The 20,773-nt window shown below is 44.6% G+C and overlaps 1 protein-coding gene across 5 annotated transcripts in view; it reads left to right on the top strand.

The window, feature by feature from the left end:
* Positions 1–5,371: 5,371 nt before the first annotated feature.
* Positions 5,372–20,773, top strand: part of DYRK1A (dual specificity tyrosine phosphorylation regulated kinase 1A) — a 148,346-nt gene continuing 132,944 nt past the window's right edge. For 3 of the 5 annotated variants that reach the window (XM_077879191.1, XM_077879188.1, XM_077879193.1), the window contains exon 1: positions 6,693–6,895. The gene's annotated coding sequence lies outside the window, so the exon portion shown is untranslated. Of the gene's footprint in view, positions 5,391–6,692; positions 6,896–20,773 lie in introns of those variants that run through there. The other 2 variants (XM_077879189.1, XM_077879190.1) reach the window with 2 other exon arrangements.

Genomic DNA, 20,773 nt, shown 5'->3' on the forward strand with positions numbered 1-20,773 from the left:
GACCGCCACAGATAACTCAGGGCGATGCACGGTGTCTGGTGTTGATATTGTACACTAGCCTGACAACTGCATGGAGCAGTTTTCTTTTCTTTGTTTTGTTTTTCTTTTTTTTTGCAGTAAAATTTTTATTTTATTTTATTTTTTTACGCAGTAAAATTTTTAAACAATCAAAATTAAAAATAAAAAAAATTAAAGTAAAATAAAATCCAGTTTTCTTTTCTTTGTTCCGTTTTTCTTTTTTTTTGCAGCAAAATGTTTAAACAATCAAAATTAAAGATAAAAATAAAAATAAAAATTCAAGTAAAAGAAAATCAATAAAAATCCCACTTCTCTCCCAGATAAGCATGGAATATACACAGGTATGGCATACATAGCCAATAAACATATATCGAAACAGGAAACATTAACTCATCAAAGAACTGCAAATTAAAACAAGACAGTGGTAGGGTGTGGGAAAAAGTCATTCTTGCATACTAGTTTTAGGACTGGAAATTGGTGAAATCACTTCTGAGGGCTATTTTGGCAATGAGAATGAATCAAAGCTTCTTAAAGATGCATGCCCTTACCTTACCTAACGAGTAGCTGGACAGATGAGTAAAATATATACATGAGATGTTTATGCAAGTTTGTCTATAATAAAAAAAGGGAGAACTAAGGGACACCTGGGTGGCACAGCCATTGAGCTTTTGCCCTGGGCTCAGGGCGTGATCCCAAGTCTGAGGATCCAGTCACGCATCAGGCTCCGCGAGAGGAGCCTGCTTCTCCCTCTGCCTATGTCTCTGCCTCTCTCTCTCTGTCTCATGAATAAATAAATAAATCTTAAAAAAAAATTACCTAAATTTTACTTGATTAATAGAAAAGTGTGTTCATAATATGATTGTAAGTAAAGGAGGCATAAAATGTACCTCTGTGTTGTACGTGTGTATGCACTCATGTGTCTCTAAGAAAGTCTGGGAGGATATGTGCCAATATGAAGATATCAAAAAGATTTATCTCTGGGTGATATCTATGAATAATCTGTACTTCTTCATTGTTTTCCATATTGTAAAACTGTTTGCAATGACCATATATTACTTTTTTTTTTTTTTGACTTCAGGGATAGAGAACTGAGTACAGTTGACCCTTGAACAACATGGGTTTGAACTGCATGAGTCCACTTAGATGTGGATTTTTTTTTTTGATAAATATAGTTTAGTACTGTAAATGCATATTGTTTTCTTCTGATTTTTAAAAAGATTTTCTTTCTCCAGCTTACTTTATTCTAGGAATATAGCATATAATACATATGACATCTAAAATATTTGTTAATCATCTATTTATGTTATTGGTAAGGCTTCTGGTGAACAGTAGACTATTAAAAGTTAAATTTTGGGGGAGTCAAAAGTTAAATGCAATTTTTGATTATACTGGGGAAGAGGGTGTCAGCACCCCTGTCTCTGTGTGGATCAAGGGTCAACTCTATTAACTTCTTGGTTCACAACATAATACCATTGTCAGTTTAAATAATGTCCCTCTCTTGTTTAATTTTTTAAGGATTAAAAAGTTTTTTTTCAAGGATTTTGTTTATTTGAGAGAGAGGCAGAGAGAACCCGAGGTGGGGGAGGGGCAGAGGGAGGGGGCAGAGGGAGGTCAAAAGGGCCCAGTAGACTGCCCATTGAATCCTTCCCGGGGCTCCATCCCAGGATCCCGAGATCATAATGTGCACCCAAAACCAAGAGTCACTTAACTGCCGGAGCCACCCAGGCACCCTATTTTGCTTTTTTAAAATCTGTTTGATATACATGAATTACTGTTAAATTCAGAACAAAAAAAATGAAACTTGTATAAAGGGATCAATGAAGGACCTTTCCCCAGAAGTCCATAAGAAGAGCAAGGGCGTCACCTTCCAGCTACATCACCATCCAGGGATGATTGTCAACTGTTCACCTTCTCACCTGGTGTGAAGGGCAGAGATAGGAACATTTGTTTGTTTGTCCTTGGTATGTTTGGGTTATAATTCCCAGCAGGGCTCCAGGTACTGAACTTTTGGGCTTAGTATAGTCATCAACAGGACTGGTCATTAACACCTGTGAAATCAATAAAAAGACCTGGCATCTTGGCTTGGATCTGTGTATTAGTTTGCTAGGGTTGCCAAAAACCAACTACCACAACCTGGGGCTTCAGCAACAGAAATTTACTGTCTCATAGTTCTGGAGGCTACAAGTCCAGATCAAAGTGTTGGAAGTTTGGTTCCCTCTGAAGGTTGTGAGTGATAATCTGTTCCAAACTTCTCTCCTAGTTTTTGCAGGTGTTCCTTGGCTTGTAGAAGGCACTCTCTCTTGCCTTTGTCTTCCATGTGTGTACTTCTGTCTCTGTTCAAATTTCCCCTTTATATAAGGACATAAGTCATATTTTGTTAGGGTCTAATAAAATATGACCGTGTCTCCAAATACTATTTATTTATTTATTTTCCCAAATACTCCTGAACTGTCTTGGCGTGGTAGAAAGACCATAGGCTTTGCAATTACACCTGGATTTATTTTATTTTATTTTTTTAAAAATTTATTTATGATAGTCACACAAAGAGAGAGAGAGGCAGAGACACAGGCAGAGGGAGCAGCAGACTCCATGCACCAGGAGCCCGATGTGGGATTCGATTCTGGGTCTCTAGGATCGCGCCCTGGACCAAAGGCAGATGCCAAACCGCTGCGCCACCCAGGGATCCCTACACCTGGATTTAAATTTTGACTTTACCACTTACTGATGGTATGACCTCGGGAAAGTTTCTCAGGACTTACTTTCTCATCTGTACAATGGCATGTAATATTGCTATGAGATTAGAGAAACCCTAGAATTACTGAGCAAATGGAAGCTGTTAATATTTGTGAGTTAAGGGAGGGGTGTCTTTGCTTTTAGAGGTTCACTTTTATTTTTTTTTTTTAATTTTTTTTTTTAATTTTTATCTATTTATGATAGTTACAGAGAGAGAGAGAGGCAGAGACACAGGCAGAGGGAGAAGCAGGCTCCATGCACTGGGAGCCCGATGTGGGATTTGATCCCGGGTCTCCAGGATCACGCCCTGGGCCAAAGACAGGCGCCAAACCACTGCGCCACCCAGGGATCCCATAGAGGTTCACTTTTATGAATAGCTACATCTGCCACTGGGTCTGATAGGGAGAATCTCAGGTGGCATTGGTGAACCCAGGGAACACTAAACTGGCTTTTCTACCAGCGTGCTTCCTGCCTACCTGTGTTCACTTGTTGGAGCCTGTACAATTTACAGGTTACTTTTTAATTTAATTTGATTTTTTTTTATTTTTAAAAGATTTTATTTATTCATGAGAGACACAGAGAGAGAGGCAGAGGGAGAAGCAGGCTCCATGCAGGAAGTCCAACGCGGGACTCCAGGATCCCATCCTGGGCTGAAGGCAGACGCTCAACCTCTGAGCCACCCGGGCGTCCCTACAGGTTACTTTTTTAGGTGAAGCCTATATAAAACTATTTTACAGCATTCCAACCTGGCCATAATAGTATATTGATCAATGCTGTGTGAGGCTGTCAGGCTGGGGAAGGAGGTGTTGGGGAGGAGGGGTACAGCCTTCTAGATATGAAGACCAGCAATGTCTTCTATGATGCATGGTTATTAGCTCATGATTCTGCCTCAACCTGATCTTCCAGATTGGTTTGACTAAAGACAAGGGCATATTTCCTGAGACATTTTTTTTTCCAGGTTACCTAAAGTTTAATTACGGAAATCTCTTTCATTACCAGCAGCAAAAATTTGACTCAAATCTAGGGTTACAGGCTGCAAATGCTGAAGTGTTCAGATAGACCTGAACCTGGTGAATGGGGTGGGGTGTTGGGGAGCAGGGACAGAGGAGCCAGCCAGGAAGGAGTTGATTGTGTAAGTTGTGCAAATGAAAGTGTGAGCTTGGGAGGAGTCAAGGTAGGATCTCTTGCCTTAATAGGGCCACCCTTGGCCACTTCTTTCAAAAACAAGTTGAAAATGGATTTTAATTGCATTACTGGGGCGTTTTGAGGGACCATAATCCAAAGGAACTTTTTTTTTTTTTAAGATTTTATTTATTTATTCATGAGAGAGAGAGGGGCAAAGACACAGGCAGAGAGAGAAGCAGGGTCCATGCTGGGAGCCCGATGTGGGACTCGATCTCGATCTCGGGATTCCAGGATCATGCCCTGGGCCAAAGGTAGGCGCCAAACCATTGAGCCACCCGGAGATCCCCCAAAGGAACTTTTGATAACATGGACAGTTTGAAGTAAGCTATTTGCCTGCCTCCCTTTTAGCTAATTTATTTTAGGTCTAGTCTGATTTAGGGCCGTGCTAATTTGAATTGTTCCCTTAATCAGTGGTCTAATAGCTTTAGGAGGGAAACATTTCTTGTAAATCATTTAAAGCAAGCGTCTTTCCTTGAGTCTTACAGCATAGAGAGCAATATATATTCCGGGGTGTGGGGGGCTTTCCTTTACACTCATAAGATCCTAACTGTTGCTAATACATTTGTGAGCACCTTAAAAAAAAAAAAAAAAAAACAAAACTGGTAGGAACACTACTGTAGGACGGGAAAATGAGCTTAGACGTCAATCAATAAATTAGTGACTTGGTGTAGAAAAAAAATTACAGTACCCTTTCGGCGTAACATTTGCTAAGTGCCATTTTATTAGCATTGGTACAGAACACAATTCTCAGGCAGTGGCTGTCTACTAATTACAAAGTAGCCAGCACGGCATGGCTACGAGCATACCTAGATTTCAGCGCCTGGGAAGCACACCTAGCGACATTCAGTCGCGCAGAAGGAATGGATAAAAAATAAATAAATAAATAAATAAATAAATAAATAAATAAATAAATTAATAAATAAAAATAAAGGGGGGGGCAGCATATTAATAGAGTGGTGGGCGAATTAAGAACGGGGAAGCTGAGATGGTGCATCCAAGAGAAAAAACCAGGGAGCGGGGCAGCAAGGATACAGTCCTAGCTCAAGAGGATTAATGTAAGGGGCATTCCGATCTGCAAAGGAAAGCCTGCACCCAGAAAGGTGGGGAGGGCTTTGAGATAGGTGGTAGAGCCTGGGAGAGCGTGCACAGCCTCAAGAAAGTTTGTATGATGCTTGCGTGCATAATATGTGATCGCCGGCATTGGCTGCTGCGCGAACGGAGAGGCAGGGTTTAATCAAGGTGTCAGCCGCAGGGGCATCCCGGATTCGGGCGAAGCGTCCGGAATTCCTGAGATGTCTGAAACGCGGAGGCGGCCGCTCCCCCACCCCCGCCGCGGCCTCCGTGGGCATTTTCCGGCGAGGGGGGCACGCGAGCCCTTCGAAGAACAGCTGAGACGCGCGGCCGTGCGCCCCCGGGCCGCCCTCCCGCGGCCGGCGCGCTCCCCGGGGACCAAGGTGAGAGCCCCGGGGCCGCGGCGCGGGCGGGGGGGCGGGGGCGGCCCGGGTCCCCGCGCGGCCGCAGAGCCCGCCCCCCTCCCCTCCCCCACCCCCACCCCCACCCCCGGCGCGGGCGGGGCTGCGGGCGCACGACGCGGAAGCGCGGGGTTCCGGGGGCGGCGGCGCGGAGGCCGCGCGCGCTCCCCGGGCCGCAGTCGGCGCGGGCGCGGGCGCGGGCGCGGGGCGGGGCGCGGCCGGGAGGCCGGGGAGGCGGCGGGCGCTCGCGCACAGGCCGGGCCGCCGCCTCGCCCCCCCTTCCCCTTCCCTTCCTTTCCCTTCCCTTCCCTCCCTCGGCCCGGCCGTCCCCCTCTTCTCCCCTCCCCCGAGCGAATCACGCGCCCTCCTCTGACACTCGTAGCGGGCCCGAGCTCCGAATTTATCCTTCACGTGACCTGAGGGGGTTGGGTGGTTGGTTAGGGACGTCGGGGGAGAGGGAAAGGAGGGAACGGAATCTGCCGTTGCCCGAGCAACAGGCCCCGCCCGCCGGCTTGGGGCCGGGGGGGCGGGAGGAGGACGTCAGCACGTCAGCCGGGGTTTTGCGTTTTGATTGACAGTTGCTATAGCGACCGGGTCGGTCCGTCGCCATTTTGTTGGTTGGTTTTTTTTTAAACCCTTTCGCTTCCCGCCCGAATAATAATAAAAAGCCCCATTGGAGTGAGGCGGGGGTGGCGGCGGCAAGAGCGGCGGGGGGATCCGGGGAGACTGCTGCCGTCGCTGCTGCTGATCGCGGCCCAGGTCGGGCTCAGGGAGCGGACACCTCGAGCGGGGGGTGCGGGCGCCGCCGCCGCCGCCGCCGCCGCCGCTTCTGCTGCTGCTGTTCCTGCTGCTGCTGTTGGTGCCGCTGCCGCCGCCGCCGCCGCCGCCGCCGCCGGCGAGCGGGCGGGACCGGTGTGAGTGTGAGAGTGTGTGTGTGAGGGAGCGTGTGCGTGCGTGCGTGTGTGTGAGTGTGTGTCTGTCTGTCTGTGCGGGGACTCGGGGGCGGGCGGTTCGGGCTCTCCTGGCGGAGGAGCCGCCGCCGCCGCCGCCGCCGCCGCTCGGGCCCCGGCGCTTCTGGCTGCGCAGGTTTGGAGCGCGCGCCATTTTGTGCGATTTACAAAAATCCTCGTCGGGAAGAAGCCGCCGGGAGCGGCCGCCACTCGGCGCCCGGCCTCGCCGCCGCCCTCCGCGCCGGGCCGGGCCGCGCGGCCCCGCCGCCGGGAGCCGGGGTCCGGGGACTGCGGTATTTGCCGGGGAGGGGGCTGCCGCCTCCCCGGCCCCGGGCGCCGCTGGAACCGCGGAGCCGGACACGGACTGCGAAGGCTGCGGCTCGGCCGGGAGCGCCGGCAGCGCCGGGAGCGCCGGGGGCGGAGAGACAGGCGGCCGGGGCGGCGCTGGCTGCGGAGGCCGCGGCGGGAGCGCAGCGGCGGGAGCCCGAGGCTGAGACTCACCGGAGGGAGCGGCGCGAGCGCCCCGCCATCGTCCCGGTGAGTGTCCGGCCCGGCGCCCGGCTCCCCCCCCCCCCCCCCCGCGGCCTGCAGCCGGGCCCGCGCCGAGGCCGGCCGGGCGGAGGGAGGGACCTGCCATTTTAGGAGGAGGCGCCCGCGCCCCGCGGCCCGCGGCCGGTCGCCGGGGGAGGGAGCCCGGCAGGCCCGGTCCCGGAGGAGAGGCGGGCGCGAGCGAGCGGAGGGCAAAGTTGCGGCGGGCGGGAGCCGGGGCCGCGGCCTCCCGGGAGCCGGGGCCGGGGCCGGGCGGGCGGGCGGGGGGGGCCGGGGAAGCGCCAGACCTTCACTGGTCGCCCGGGCGGAGGGGAGGAGGTTGTCTTCCTCCTCCTCCTCCTCCTCCTCCTCCTCTTCCTCCTCACCCTCTCCCCCCAGCTCCTCCCTCGGCCCTCCTCTCGGTGCCCCCAGCAGCGTGGGAACCCGCCGGGGCTCTCCGCAAGGACAATGCCCGGGCCGCGGGATCGGGGCGGCCGCGGGGCGAGGCGCGGCGCCCGGGGAGGCGCTCCGGGGCGTGTGCTCCCAAGTTGCGCCGGGAGCGCGGGGGAGGCCGCCGGCCCGCCCGCCCGCCCGCCCGCCCGAGGTGCGGCGACGACCCGGCCGGCAGCCGAGCAGCCGAGCAGCCGAGCAGCCCGAGCGGCGCCGGTGCCCGGGAGTGCGCGGACCCCGACGGGCAAATCCGGCCGCGGCCACAAAACTTCCCGAGTCTTATTTGCAGCCCCCCCTCCCCCCCGCTCTCGCGTCGACCCACCGCCGCTGCCGAGGAGCCGAACGCCTGGCCTAGCGAGAGGCCCCTCCCTAGCCTGAAATAGTTAAAAATGGCTCAAGGAGCGAGCGAGCGAGCGAGCGAACCCCGACTGGCTGGCCCGTGCCTTTTGCGTCCAACCCTAGATTACACGGACCTTGTAATCTAGGTGCAGCCCGCGGATGCCAGCACCATTTGGTTTCTGGAATTCCGCCCGAGTTGTCAGAAAATACCCGGTATCGCATCGTTTTCACACTGATTTTTTTTTTTTTTTTAAGATTAGGATGAACAGAGAGCCAGCCAGGCAGTCGTCTCAGGGCTTTACGTGTATGCACTCGCTTTTCCCACTGGTGGGAACTGTTAACCCATTTCACAGATGAGGAAACTGAGCGGTGACTCACCCAAGGTCACACAGCTGGGACTCCAGGAGCTGGAGCCCCTAGCCGGCCTGGGCTCGTAATCACTAGCTTATAACTGATTATTAGAGACGCTGGCAGATTTTGCAGCGATCCGCGTGTAATGACTCAGGGTTCTAACCTAGAGATTGCGCCCCTGACAGTGTTGAGCGTGGAAGGAACTTTCTCCTTTGCGGAAGTGGAAAGATAGAAAAGAGACCCTCTTGATGAAACTTGTCAGTCTCTCCCCCTTCCCGTTTCCCCCTCCCGGCCCCCCCCTCCCCCCCCATGTAGACAGTTATTGAATGGAAAGACTTAAAAAGATATATTTTGGTGCGTTTTGTTCTTCACAATTAATTTTAATTGTAGGCATCATTTAAGTATTGATGAGTCATAGCAAAGTTTTGTGTAAAAGTTAGTTTTAGGCATTTTAAAATTTTTGAATACGGGGATTTCCTGTATGACCCCCCCCTTGCACCTTACATATACAAAGTGTTTAAGAATGGATATATTTAATATTTTGATTCTGAGGAGTTTTGATAATTCAGTGGCGTGACCTTTTTTTATTTTCTCAATTTCTCACCTCTTGATTATCTGAGAGAAATATTTTCAGATAGGTTATAAATGTGAGACTAGAACTAAAATTTCATGTGCTAAGATTTTAAGCTGAAGATGATAGTCTCAAAGAAACCAGTTAAGAGAAAGTTTACTCAGTTACAGTTAAGATTTTTAATGTGCACATGACTTACACTTAAAGTACCCCAGTGCTTTTGGAGGATTGGTCTTGAAATAGCCCTGGTGCTTTTATTGGCTGTCCAAATTCATTTAGAGTTCAAACCTTATCAGAAAGTTAAGGACTCCTGTTAACATGTGTACGAAGTTCGATTGTAAGACAGTATAAAAAGTTGATAAGAGGCGTAAGCTCAGATATTAATTGTTCTAGGTTACCCCTGTGTAAGTTGAAGGCACACTTTAAAAGTTTTGATTTGAAGGAATAGACTTCAATGAATGGATGGTCATTATTGGTAGGGTTGGGAAATGGACTAAATGATCTAGTGAGATCTTTGTTTTTAGGAATTTGGGATAAAGGTGTAAGATAGCCTCTTAACCGTATTTTAAAGACATTTTGGTGGGACCTATTAGAAATTTAAGAGAGAATTACTGTGTGCTTGCCCTCCAAAATTAACCAGTTAGCCCAGTCTTTAGGGGAACATTCAAAATAAATGAAAATATTCCATTTTAAAATGCAGTGTTTTGTTCGGGAACGTGTATAGTGAAAAAGACCCTTGATTAGAATTTTTTCCCCCCTGTAGAATGTTGTCAGATGTTTGTCCCCTTAGTTTTATTTATGGAGAGTTACTGTGTTTATGACTTAAAGATAGGGGGTAGGTAGGGAGTGGTAAATTCAGGGACTGGTATTTAAAGAATTTACATATATAGGTTTTTATAGTGCTAGGAGTATTTATCTGCAAAAGCAAAATTCAGGATGGCTTATCCCACAAGTGTACAATGACCTTTGGTATGCATTTTGTTATGAAACTGAAATACAAAGAAAGAAAACGCTAATATGTATCATATCTTGGGTACTGCTTGAAAACTTTTTTTTTTTTTTAAGTAAGAACTAGGTTAGATTAGTCAGGGATGTTTTCACATGTGTGTTTATGGTTGGCAAGTATCTGGTTTTGGGAAGAAAATTTGGAAAGGAGTAACTTTATTATGAGCGTGAAGGGAATTGCCTTATATGTGAGACTGAAAGTAAGATTCATTAGCAGAGGGGGGCTTCATTTGTGACTTCCTTGGTGTTTGTGATAAAAGTTTCAATGTTTTTGCTTTAGCGTTATCTTCTCTTTTACTACAAAGAACTTTCACATTTCTTACACCCACACCCCCAAGCAATCTCTCTCATTCCTCCAAGAAAGAATGAACCATCTGAACCCAGCAAAATCCAAAAACTTCCAGGAAGAGTCTTTATAATGAGCTTATTTCTTCCCTGACAAGATTTTATTATTTTCACAATTTTGTCGTATTCCTTATCCGTAGTTTCAACTGTGAGCTAGGAAGCTCTACTTTCTGTTGAGTGTTTTGATGGTTTTACATGTTTTCTATTTGGAAGTAAAGGTATTACTTGGAATTATCAAATATGGTCTCTTGAAACTTAGTACTAACACAGTTTGCCCTGTCAGAAGGTATTGTGTGACCGACGTGTGCAGGAGCACCTTATGTGTGCATAGTGCTAGTCTTTTAAAAGACTTCTTACTGTATGTCATTGTAACTGTTGGGCAATGTTCTGATGGTTAGAGAAACTATGGAAACTCCTAACCCGTGGCTTGTACAATTTTAGATTAAAAATTTGGGGGAGGAGGTTAAATTTTTTTGATTACTTGGGAAAAAAACCCCACCTAATTGTTTTAAGTTACCTAAAACTTCTCAGTTGCCCCTAAGTGAAGAAATCTTTTGAAATCTTGCTTGCAGTGTTAAGCTAGAGCTATAAGATTTATTGTTGGTTACGTGAGAATGAGATACTAGGTTCATAGGATGAAAGTAATCTCAGATTCATATTAAGTAATTAAAGATAAGTCTTGTTTCCTCACTTGGTGGCTACAGGCAGCCTTAGTTAGTTTCTTTCTTTCTTTCTTTCTTTCTTTCTTTCTTTCTTTCTTTCTTTCTTTCTTTCTTTCTTTCTTTCTTTCGTCATATGGAAACGACATTGTTTGGAGGTGTTGCATTGGATAGACCAGCTAAGTGTTTTTCAAAAGTTATACTTTTGCTTTGAAATCATGCTTTCAGAATTGTATTACAAATTAAAATTTTCTATTGGAGATGATGACTTTCAGTACTTTGGATATATAAAATGATGTGGTTCCTTGTGGGCATACTCTTTGCTAATGTAGAGCCACTTGGGCTTCTTGACAGTTGATCCTTCTACCAGAGCTATACATCCTCTGTTCTAGAATGAGATTTTCAAAAGTTTACGTGGTACTATTAAAGTTTTGACAAGATATTTTTTTGTTTCAGGGACATATGCTTGTATCTAATATATGAATCATGATAGCCTAAAATGGATTTTTACTCTTGATGAATTGTTGTTTTTTGTTCCCATAATTAAAATGGTTGTATAAATCAATGGGGAGGAGCTTAGGGAACTGGTTTTACATGGAATGAATCTGGTTTTCAACATCACCTCTATTTTACATAACATCTCTGTTCATTAAATAACCCTGCAATCTTTCTAAGTATATCAGATTTCCAGTGACAAGATTTGAATCTTTTTCTTTTTTTAAGTTTTATGGATATCTGTGGCTAGAGTTGGCATCCTAGCATATGTGTTTTGGTAAGAAGCTGCTCTGTCACCCATCCAAAATCTGCATAATATCTAGTTATAGATGGCAGTTGAGGTAGTGTGATGCAGTGGAGAGAGTATGGGCCTGTGAGATGGTGCTGGGTAGAGGCTCCAGGGTCAGGCCGATCTGCAATCTCACTGGCAGTGTGATTTTGCTAAGTATTGGTTTCTTCGTCTGTAACATGGCGTTGGTGGTACTTACTGTAGAGCTCTTGTGCAGATTGAGGCAACACATATGCATTTTTTTTTAAGGACTTTATTTATTTATTCACGAGACACAGAGAGAGGGGCAGAGACACAGGCAGAGGGAGAAGCCGACTCCAAGCAGGGAGCCCGAAGCGGGACTCAATCCCGAGTCCCCAGGATTACGCCCTGGGCCGAAGGCAGGCGCTAAACCGCTGAGCCACCCAGGCTGCCCAACACAAACGCATTTCTTAATAGCCTCCTCCTTTCCATTTGTACTCATCCTTGAGGTCCCAGGATGAATGCTGATTCTCCAGAAAGAGGCTTTCCCCAATGCCCCAGTCTAGGTAGGGTTCCTTAGACATGCATTCTTGTAGGAATCTGCTTTCTTTGTAGCTCTTACTGCAAATTAGCTGTGTAATTATTATTCATACATATTCACAGATATACTTACTTATTTAATGTCTGTCTCTTCCTCTCTCCACTAGATTGTAAGGTCCATCTGGACGGGAATAATTCTTTTTTTTGATCACGCTTCCAGTACAGCAGAGGTATATAAACGTATACGTATACAGAGGATGGAATGAAGAACCTATATGCTGAATCCTGTCCTAGTACCACTCTGTAATTGTGCAATCTTGGGCAAAGTAGCTTCTCTGAGCTTCAGTGTTTTATATGCCAAATGTGCACAGCACCAGCTGCCCTGCCTAGGATTTTGAGAATGTGGAATGAGATATGATTATGAAGTGCTTTGCAAAAGTTTAGAATGCCATATAAATATAAGTTGGTACAGTAGCAATAATTTCAGTAGTGGGGTTACCCAAGAATTTATAATTAGAGTTTCAACTTTACTGAATTAGTAAGTAGCTATTACTTAATATTTGTTATAAATTTAAACTTTATGCATTAATTAGAACACAAGATTGGGCCTTTGTTCTGATTAAATACAATAGCTTTAACAAGTTTTTTCTCTCTCATGTAAGTGATTTTCAGGCTGATGTAGTGGCTCCATGGTAAAGGGGACTTTGGTTCCTTCTGTCTTGCTGTTTTCCTCTTTTAGGTAGACACCACTTTCTGTGTGGTACAAGACCGCTCCCCACCATATCTACCATCTAGGAACAGGTGTGGGGAAAGCACATTCCACGACTTTGTTCACAGGTGTTGGTCAAAACTTGGTCAGGTGGCCACAGTTAGCTGCAAAGGAGGCTGGGATATGTGGTCTCTGGCAGGGGGGCTGTTTGGTTAAAAATCTGTTTCTGCTGAAGAAAAGGAGAATGGGGAATGATGAAACATTTCCTGTCACACTTAAATCTTTTGGAAGAAATATACAGAAAGAAACCTTGGAAAGACAACTTATTACACTAATTAATAAGATTTATTTTCCATATCTGATTATTAATCTTCAGAACTGTGGTGTGCAAATTTAAATAGATCACTATTCAGTATCTGCAATATATATAGTCAGATTAGAAAAAATGTAGCTAAACTTTTAGAAGTGAATGAATTTTGGCTGTAACATTATTTTACTGATTTTTTTGTTAGATATATGGTTCTTGATAGCTGTGACTATATTGTATGTAAACTATTTGAAATCTAAGCTTTTGGATTTTAACAGTTTCCTAGAATGTAATCCTGCTGTGTGTATTCATACCCATACTCTCAGCAAACAATACCGGAATGACACTTGAATCTTGTCAGGTTTTCAGTAACTGCTTGAGTCCCTGAAGTTGCAAGGAGGACGATAGCAGTGATGCTTAGAAATACATTTACTATCCAAGTATGTTCCTCTTAAGTTTTGTGGGTTTGAACAAAGTGGAAGATCTAGGATTATTTGGAACTAGAGTGTTATTCGGTCTAGGCGGAGACCTGAGAAACTAATGGTTCTCAAACAGGCTTCTGGAGAACTTCTCAAAGTTGTGAGACTCCCCAACCCAGATACTTCTCCATCTACAGGGTTGGGGTGATGCTCTGGAATCTACTTTCTTAATTAGGACTCTGAGTAACCTGGTACAGTAGAAACACTTAGAAAAACATTGATATAATTCATCTCTTTCACTTTAGAGAAGGAAGTAGGTGCAAAGAAACTAAGTGACTAACCAGTACCCCAGAGTGAGCCACTTGAGGACTAGTGTATGTTTTTCTGACCCCTGGTTCTTCGTTCTTAATATGAACGTAAAAGTGGACCAAGTACCAGTTGTATTGGGATTTTTTAAGGATATTGGTCATTCTCAAATAGTTTTTTATATGTGAGCTCATTGGTAGTGAATGGATCACTTAATTGTCCTTTTAGCAAATAGTCAAATGAGTATTTAAGGATGGGAAGTTGAGGTTTTAAAGGTATTGTTCATGTCAGTGCTGTAGTGGATAGGGTAGTTTACCTACAGCATTAGGGTAGATGATAGGTAGGTGCTAGTCTGGCATGATTAGAAGGAACCAAGGTAGGTCTTCAAATTATTACTTTCTTTTTCATTTGCAGTTTTCACTGTGGAATTCATTTCTTTAGATTAAACTAAGAGTTGGATTCCCTAATTTGAACTGGAAGTATTCCCAGAGGAATGCCTTTTATCTGTGTATCAGGTTAACACTTTATTTTTATGAATTAGCTGGCTGTCATTTGTTTATTTTATTTTTTAAAAAGATTTTTAATTTATTTATTCATGAGGAAGAGGGAGAGGGAGAGAGAGACAGGCAGAGACACAGGCAGAGGGAGAAGCAGGCTCCATGCAGGGAGCCCGACGTGAGACTTGATCCCGGGTCTCTAAGACCAGTCCCTGGGTTGAAGGTGGTGCTAAACCACTGAGCTACCCGGGCTGCCCTGGCTGTCATTTTATTTTATTTTAAATATTTTATTTATTTATTCATGGAAGACAGAGAGAGAGAGAAAGGCAGAGACACAGGCAGAGGGAGGAGCAGGCTCCATGCAGGGAGCCTGACCTGGGACTGGATCCCAGGTCTCCAGGATCACGCCCTGGGCTGAAGGCGGCGCCAAACCGCTGAGCCACCCTGGCTGCCCTGGCTATCATTTTAAACATTGGAGATAGCACCTATGCTAATAAGAGAGCTTTGTGGGAAGGGAAGGGAAGAATCGGCGTGTGTGTCCTTGCTGGAGGAAGATGAAGGGCATGTTTGAGAAATGTCAGCTTGTGGTATAGAGTCCTGGAAAGGTTCCTCTGGTGGCCAGAGGCTGGGAGTATTAGACTGGACTTCTGGCCTTCTGTCACTAAGAGTATTGGTAATGGGACTGTGGATAATTTTGTGCCACTTGATTGAGTATTGGAGTAGAAGGCTTTTTTTCTTAGCGTTCATCATTTCTATTTGAGGGGTCTGACACCATATCAAATATATAAGGAATCATTCTTATCACCTTGGGAATTTTAGTTTTTAAAAGATCACCAAATAATATCTCCTCATGGTAGGGAGAAAAAAAAAAGCTCAGGCCCTATAGAATGCTATATATCAAACCCCCGCCTCGTGCTCCATAGGTAATAGTTCTTATTTCTCCTACCAACAATGTCCTGTGTGTATATGTGCAAGGATATATATTAAACATTTATTATATTTGTGTTTAGTATGATCCTATTTTAAAATTTTTTTTTTTTTTTTTTTTTTTTTTTTTAAAGAAACACTAACTCCAATATGGCCCTGGAACTCACAGCTTCCAAGATCAGGAGTCACTGAGCCAAGCCAGGGCTTGTGCCATTGATCCTATTAGTTTTTTTAAAGTGCCTAGACAGGGATCCCTGGGTGGCGCAGCGGTTTGGCGCCTGCCTTTGGCCCAGGGCACGATCCTGGAGACCCAGGATCGAATCCCACATCAGGCTCCCGGTGCATGGAGCCTGCTTCTCCCTCTGCCTGTGTCTCTGCCTCTCTCTCTCTGTGTCTATCATGAATAAATAAATAAAATCTTTAAAAAAAAAAAAATAAAGTGCCTAGACATTGTGATAGATGTGTGTGTATGTACAGGGTCTGTGCCCTTACCTGCAAACTGGATCATGCTAAACATGGGTCATGCTTAAACTGGATGATGCTAGACACATAGATTTGCATCTTAAGCATCTTGGTCGGTTTTAGAAATACCTTAGTATCAGCTGATAGCTTCCCTGTTGTTCTTAATGGTTAGAAAGTATTCCATGTTACGGATGTACCACAGCTTAATCAATCTCCATTAAAGAACATTTAAATTGTTTTGTATTTTTGTTTTAAACAATTCTGCAGTGTGCATCCTTGTACATACAGCTGTGTCCTGCGAGCCTTAGCCACATGATATATATTTCTAAGGGAAATTGCTGGTTTGCCAAATATATGCATATTTGGATATGCCTTGCCAAATCAGTAGCACCAATTTATATTTCAGTCAGCAGTGTTTGAGAGTTCATAGTTTCCCAGATCTCACCAACACTGGTGTTACCAGAGTTTTAAATCTTTGTCAGTTTAATAGGTGAAAATGATGTCTAGTTGTTTGGATTTGCATTTCTTTAATTATGAGGGAGTTGGAAGATTTTTAGTTGTACTCTAAGTCTTGTACTTTAATAACGAAATATTCTTTGTCAGATATATGATTAAAAATATTTTCTGATTTTCCTGTAGTTTTTATTCTGTTGAATGAAAAACTGATGTTTTGATAACTTTGTAGATGCTTGCAATTGTAAATGCGTTGATAAATTGTATAAGGGAATTCTTATTTTCCTTCAGTCTTATGTATGAGGTATGTGCATTGTGGTGGTAGAAGCTTTGACTACAAAAGTAAAATTTGCTTACCTGTGCTGTTAGCGTTGAGATGTGTGTCCAGGTGCCATCACCATAGGTAAGACCATGGCTGCCAACAGTAAAAGGTATTGACATTGAAAGAACTAGAAGAAAGCCGTAAGGAATGCTGGGGATTTGAGCATGCCTGGAGGAGAAGGGACTTGAGTCTTGGTAGAACCTAGGGATTTGATAGTCTGCTAGAGAGAGAGGGTCCTGGGGTGGCAGGGGAAGGATGGGGGGCCTCAGGAGAATGACAGATTCATGGGCCACGGGGCCCAGAGTATCAAAGGGCATGTGTGAGAGGTTCTGGAGGAGGGAGAGGGACGGTGACACTGAGAAATGAGTGTGGTGGGTCTTAAATTTATGAGGTGTTTGGGGCCATTGAAGGTGTTTCTCACCAGGGCTGTGGTGACAAGTCTGGGTTAGGGAGATGAACACAGTGAGGAGAAGGGCCTGGAAGGCAGGCTCATTCTAGGTGTATAGGCATGAAAGAGTAAGAAGAGGTAAAAAGTAGAAGTCAGAGGGGAGAGCCACGTCAGGAGTGCCTTAAAAAATTCTCAGTGATTTAATTTTCAAAGAACAAGTGAATATTTCTGGGTTCAAACAGCAGTGTGGCCAAATTTTTGGACCTAGAAAGGAGAGGATTAAACATTGGTAGCAGTATAGTTTGGGAATGATTTGTTTAATGGAGCAATTGAGTGAATTTCCTCCTGAGGGCCTGCAAAAACTGTTGAACAGAAGATCGAATTATTGCTGTAGTTGAGACTTCCATGAGGGACAAGTGGAAGCCATTTGGAGCACCATTAAAGATGAGCTTGAAAATGGAACAGTGGGAGAAGGCAGTGTTAGAAGATGTGAATCCGGAAAGAAAAAGATGTATCATGATACATGGTTTGAAAAATACAGAGTAGTGGAACATGGGAGAGAGTTAAGTTTATTCTGAGTGTCTTAGTATTTTCCTAAATAATACCGTATTCTCTTTATTTTCACAAGTATTCTTACCAGGAGACCAATCATTTAAAAAGCGTTTATCTCTTGAGGTGTTTAGAATTATTTATTGAGGATCTACCAATGCCAGACATGGAAGTGTGGGGCCTGGGAATCAGTTCTCCAGCAAAGCCTAAACTGTGCCATCACAGAAGTTATGATCTGTTTGGGGGAAATCTTTAGTAATCCCTAGAGTAGGCTTACTGACTTCATCTAGAGTAGACATACATTTTCATTGAAGGGAACACAGAGCACATGAAACTGAGTAATTTTTTTTATTAAATATTTTATTTGAGAGAGAATGAGAATGAGTGGGGGAGGGGGAGAGGGAGAAGTAGGCTCCCCACTGAGCAGGGAGCCTGGTGCAGGACTCAATCCTGGGACCATGACCTGAGCCCCCCAGGTGCCCTTAAATTGAGTAATTTTTGATGTTGCTTTTTGAAGGTCAAATTTTTGTCTCATTTTAGAGTCCTTTTGACAGTTAATTTTGAGTGAAAGTTTATTTGGGTATATAAATAGGACTCCAGTCTTTAAGACAATTACTGTGTGCTGAAAAATTTGTTCTGATTTGATCAGTTCCCCTTGAAAAGTACAACTGTCATCTCAGTAGTGGTTTTTTTTTTTTTAACTTCATCTTTACATCAAACACATTCATTACTGAATGACATTACTTCCGTAGTACAAAAGCTTTTGTAAAAGTTTTTTCAAAATAGCAATGGTAGGAAAATTATTAGGATCTCATTTGAGTACACGAGAATCTAATTTCACTTTTTGAATTTCTCTATGATCATTCTGTGGTATAGTTCAAAACGTCAGTGAAGCTAGGTGAATTTACCTAAGAATTGGCCTGAAGGCCCACAGTTACTCAGCAGTATTAGAATCAGCTATGCAGAGGGAAGAAATTGAAGATGAGAGTCTTAGGATTCGTGAGAGACAGCTTGGAGGAAGCCTTCTTGCTGAGTAAGACAAAGATCCAGACATCGAAGGTAAAGGATGTAGGCATATAAGGAAAGTCAAAGAGTAAGGAAAATTCAGTGGGATGGACAGGAATAGGAATGGAAGAGCGATTTGAGCCAATGAATAAGAATTCTTTGTCTTAAAAACAAACAAACAAACCTGTTTAATAATACACTGTGACTTCTAGAGTAAAGACCAAACTAGTCACATACAGGACCCAGTACCTGAATGAGGTGGCCTCCACTCACTTAGACAGTCTTACCTTCCTAGGCTCTGGATTCTATCTTCTCATGTGCTGCTGCTTCAGCCCGCAGCCATCTCCTTCCTTGGAGTGAGTGAACCTCGTTTCCTCCAGCACATACAGCCTAGATTTTATTTTCTCAGGGAAAGTAATCCCCCCCCACACCCATCACTTCTTTTTTAATGTGTCATGTCTTCTTGTAATTTTCCTCCATAGTGCTTATTATAGTTGATACTTTTTTAAAAAGATTTTTATTTAGTTATTTAGAGAGAGTGAGGGGCGGGGGGCAGGGTAGTGCAGTGGAGGGAGAGAGAGAGTCTCCAGCAGACTCCATGGTGAACATGGAGCTCTGTCTCACAACTCTGAGATCATGATCTAAGCTGAAATCAAGAGTTGAACTCTTAACCTGAGCCACCCACACGCCCCCTACAGTTGATAATTTTTTAATGCTTATTTAATTTAATGTTTTTGAGAGAGTAGGGCAGTGGGTGGCATCAGCAAAGGCTTGGCACCATAGTAAGCACTGAGTAAACATTTGTTGAATGAATCAATGAACTGCATGTTTTGCTCTTTACTATTTGGTGTCAGGGACCAAAGGACTATCTTTTAAAATTTTATTTATTTATTTATTTACTTGAGAGAGCACCTGAGCCTGGGGGAGAGGCATGGGGTGGGAGTGGGGGGTCGTGTAGAATCCCAAGCAGTTCAGAGCCTGACTCAGGGGCTCCATCTCAGAACCCTGAGATCATAGCCTGAGCCATAATCAAGAGTTTGGTCCAACTGAACCATCCAAGTCCCCCCAGAGGACTATTCTTTTTTTTTTTTTTTAAGTTTTATTTATTTGAGAGACAGTGAGCAAGTACGAGCACAGGAGAGAAAGCACAAGCCCTGGGTGGGGGGGGAGTGGAAGAAGCAGACTCCCTGCTGAGCAGGGAGCCCAGATGCTGAGATGCTGGGTTCGACCCCAGGATCATGACTTGAACCGAAGGCAAGATGCTTAACCAACTGTGCCCCCCAGGTGCCCTAAAGGATTATCTTTTTAAAGATAGGAATGGAAAAATTTATAGGCAGGAAAAAGTTATTTACTCATGGAATAATTTCACAAATGCATATGAAGTACCTACTGTATGGGAGAAGCCAGGTGTTAGGAATATGGAGTAGAAACATTGTGTCTTTTTAGGTTTTATTTATTTATTTATTTATTTATTATTTATTTATTTATTTATTTATGATAGAGAGAGAGAGAGAGAGGCAGAGACACAGGCAGAGGGAGAAGCAGGCTCCATGCACCGGGAGCCCGACGTGGGATTCGATCCCAGGTCTCCAGGATCGTGCCCTGGGCCAAAGGCAGGAGCTAAACCGCTGTGCCACCCAGGGATCCCTAGGTTTTATTTTTTAAGAAAGTATAGTTAATAATGTTGTATTAGTTAGATTGTACCTTTTTAAATAAAGGAGCACATCATTTTAGTAGTTTATTGAAATAGACACATTACTTAGTGTTCATTTGGAGTTTTAAATTGTGGAGAGAATCGGCCTGGATATCTTTCATGATTCTTAGCCAACAAAGTGAGGTCCATTCAGCAGTGACCTCTAGGGCAGCCTGGGTGGCTCAAGCGGTTTAGCTCCACCTTCCACCCAGGGTGTGATCCTGGAAACCTAGGATCAAGTCCCACGTTGGGCTCCCTGCATGGAGGGAGCCTGCTTCTCCCTCTGCCTGTGTTTCTGCCTCTTTCTCTGTGTCTCTCATGAATAAATAAATAAAATCTTAAAAAAAAAAAAAAACCCACAAAAAACAAAACAGTGACCTCTAGGATGTCAGTCCAGCATTTGTAGTAGCTGTTAGGTTCACGTTAGGTTCACATTTAAAACAAGCTCTTGGGATGCCTGCGTGGCTCAGCGGTTGAGCATCTGCCTTTGGCTCAGGATGCAATCCCAGAGTTCAGGATCCAGCCCCAAATGGGGCTCCCTGCATGGGGCCTGCTTCTCCCTCTGTGCCTCTGCCTCTCTCTCTCTATGTCTCTCATGAATAAATAAACAAAATCTAAAAAATTTAAAATAAGCTCTAACTTTGACTTTATCTAAAAAGTGACAAAAAATTGAAGAAAGTGGTTTGTTTGGATTTTGGCGTTAACCTTTTTTTTTTTTTTTAAAAGATTTTATTGATTCATGAGAGACAGAGAGAGAAGCAGAGACACATGCAGAGGGAGAAGCAGGCTCCATGCAAGGAACCTGATGTGGGATTTAATCCTGGAACTCCAGGATCACGCCCTGG

Source organism: Canis aureus, chromosome 30 (genome assembly GCF_053574225.1).
Source record: "Canis aureus isolate CA01 chromosome 30, VMU_Caureus_v.1.0, whole genome shotgun sequence".
In the NCBI taxonomy this organism is placed as follows: domain Eukaryota; kingdom Metazoa; phylum Chordata; class Mammalia; order Carnivora; family Canidae; genus Canis; species Canis aureus.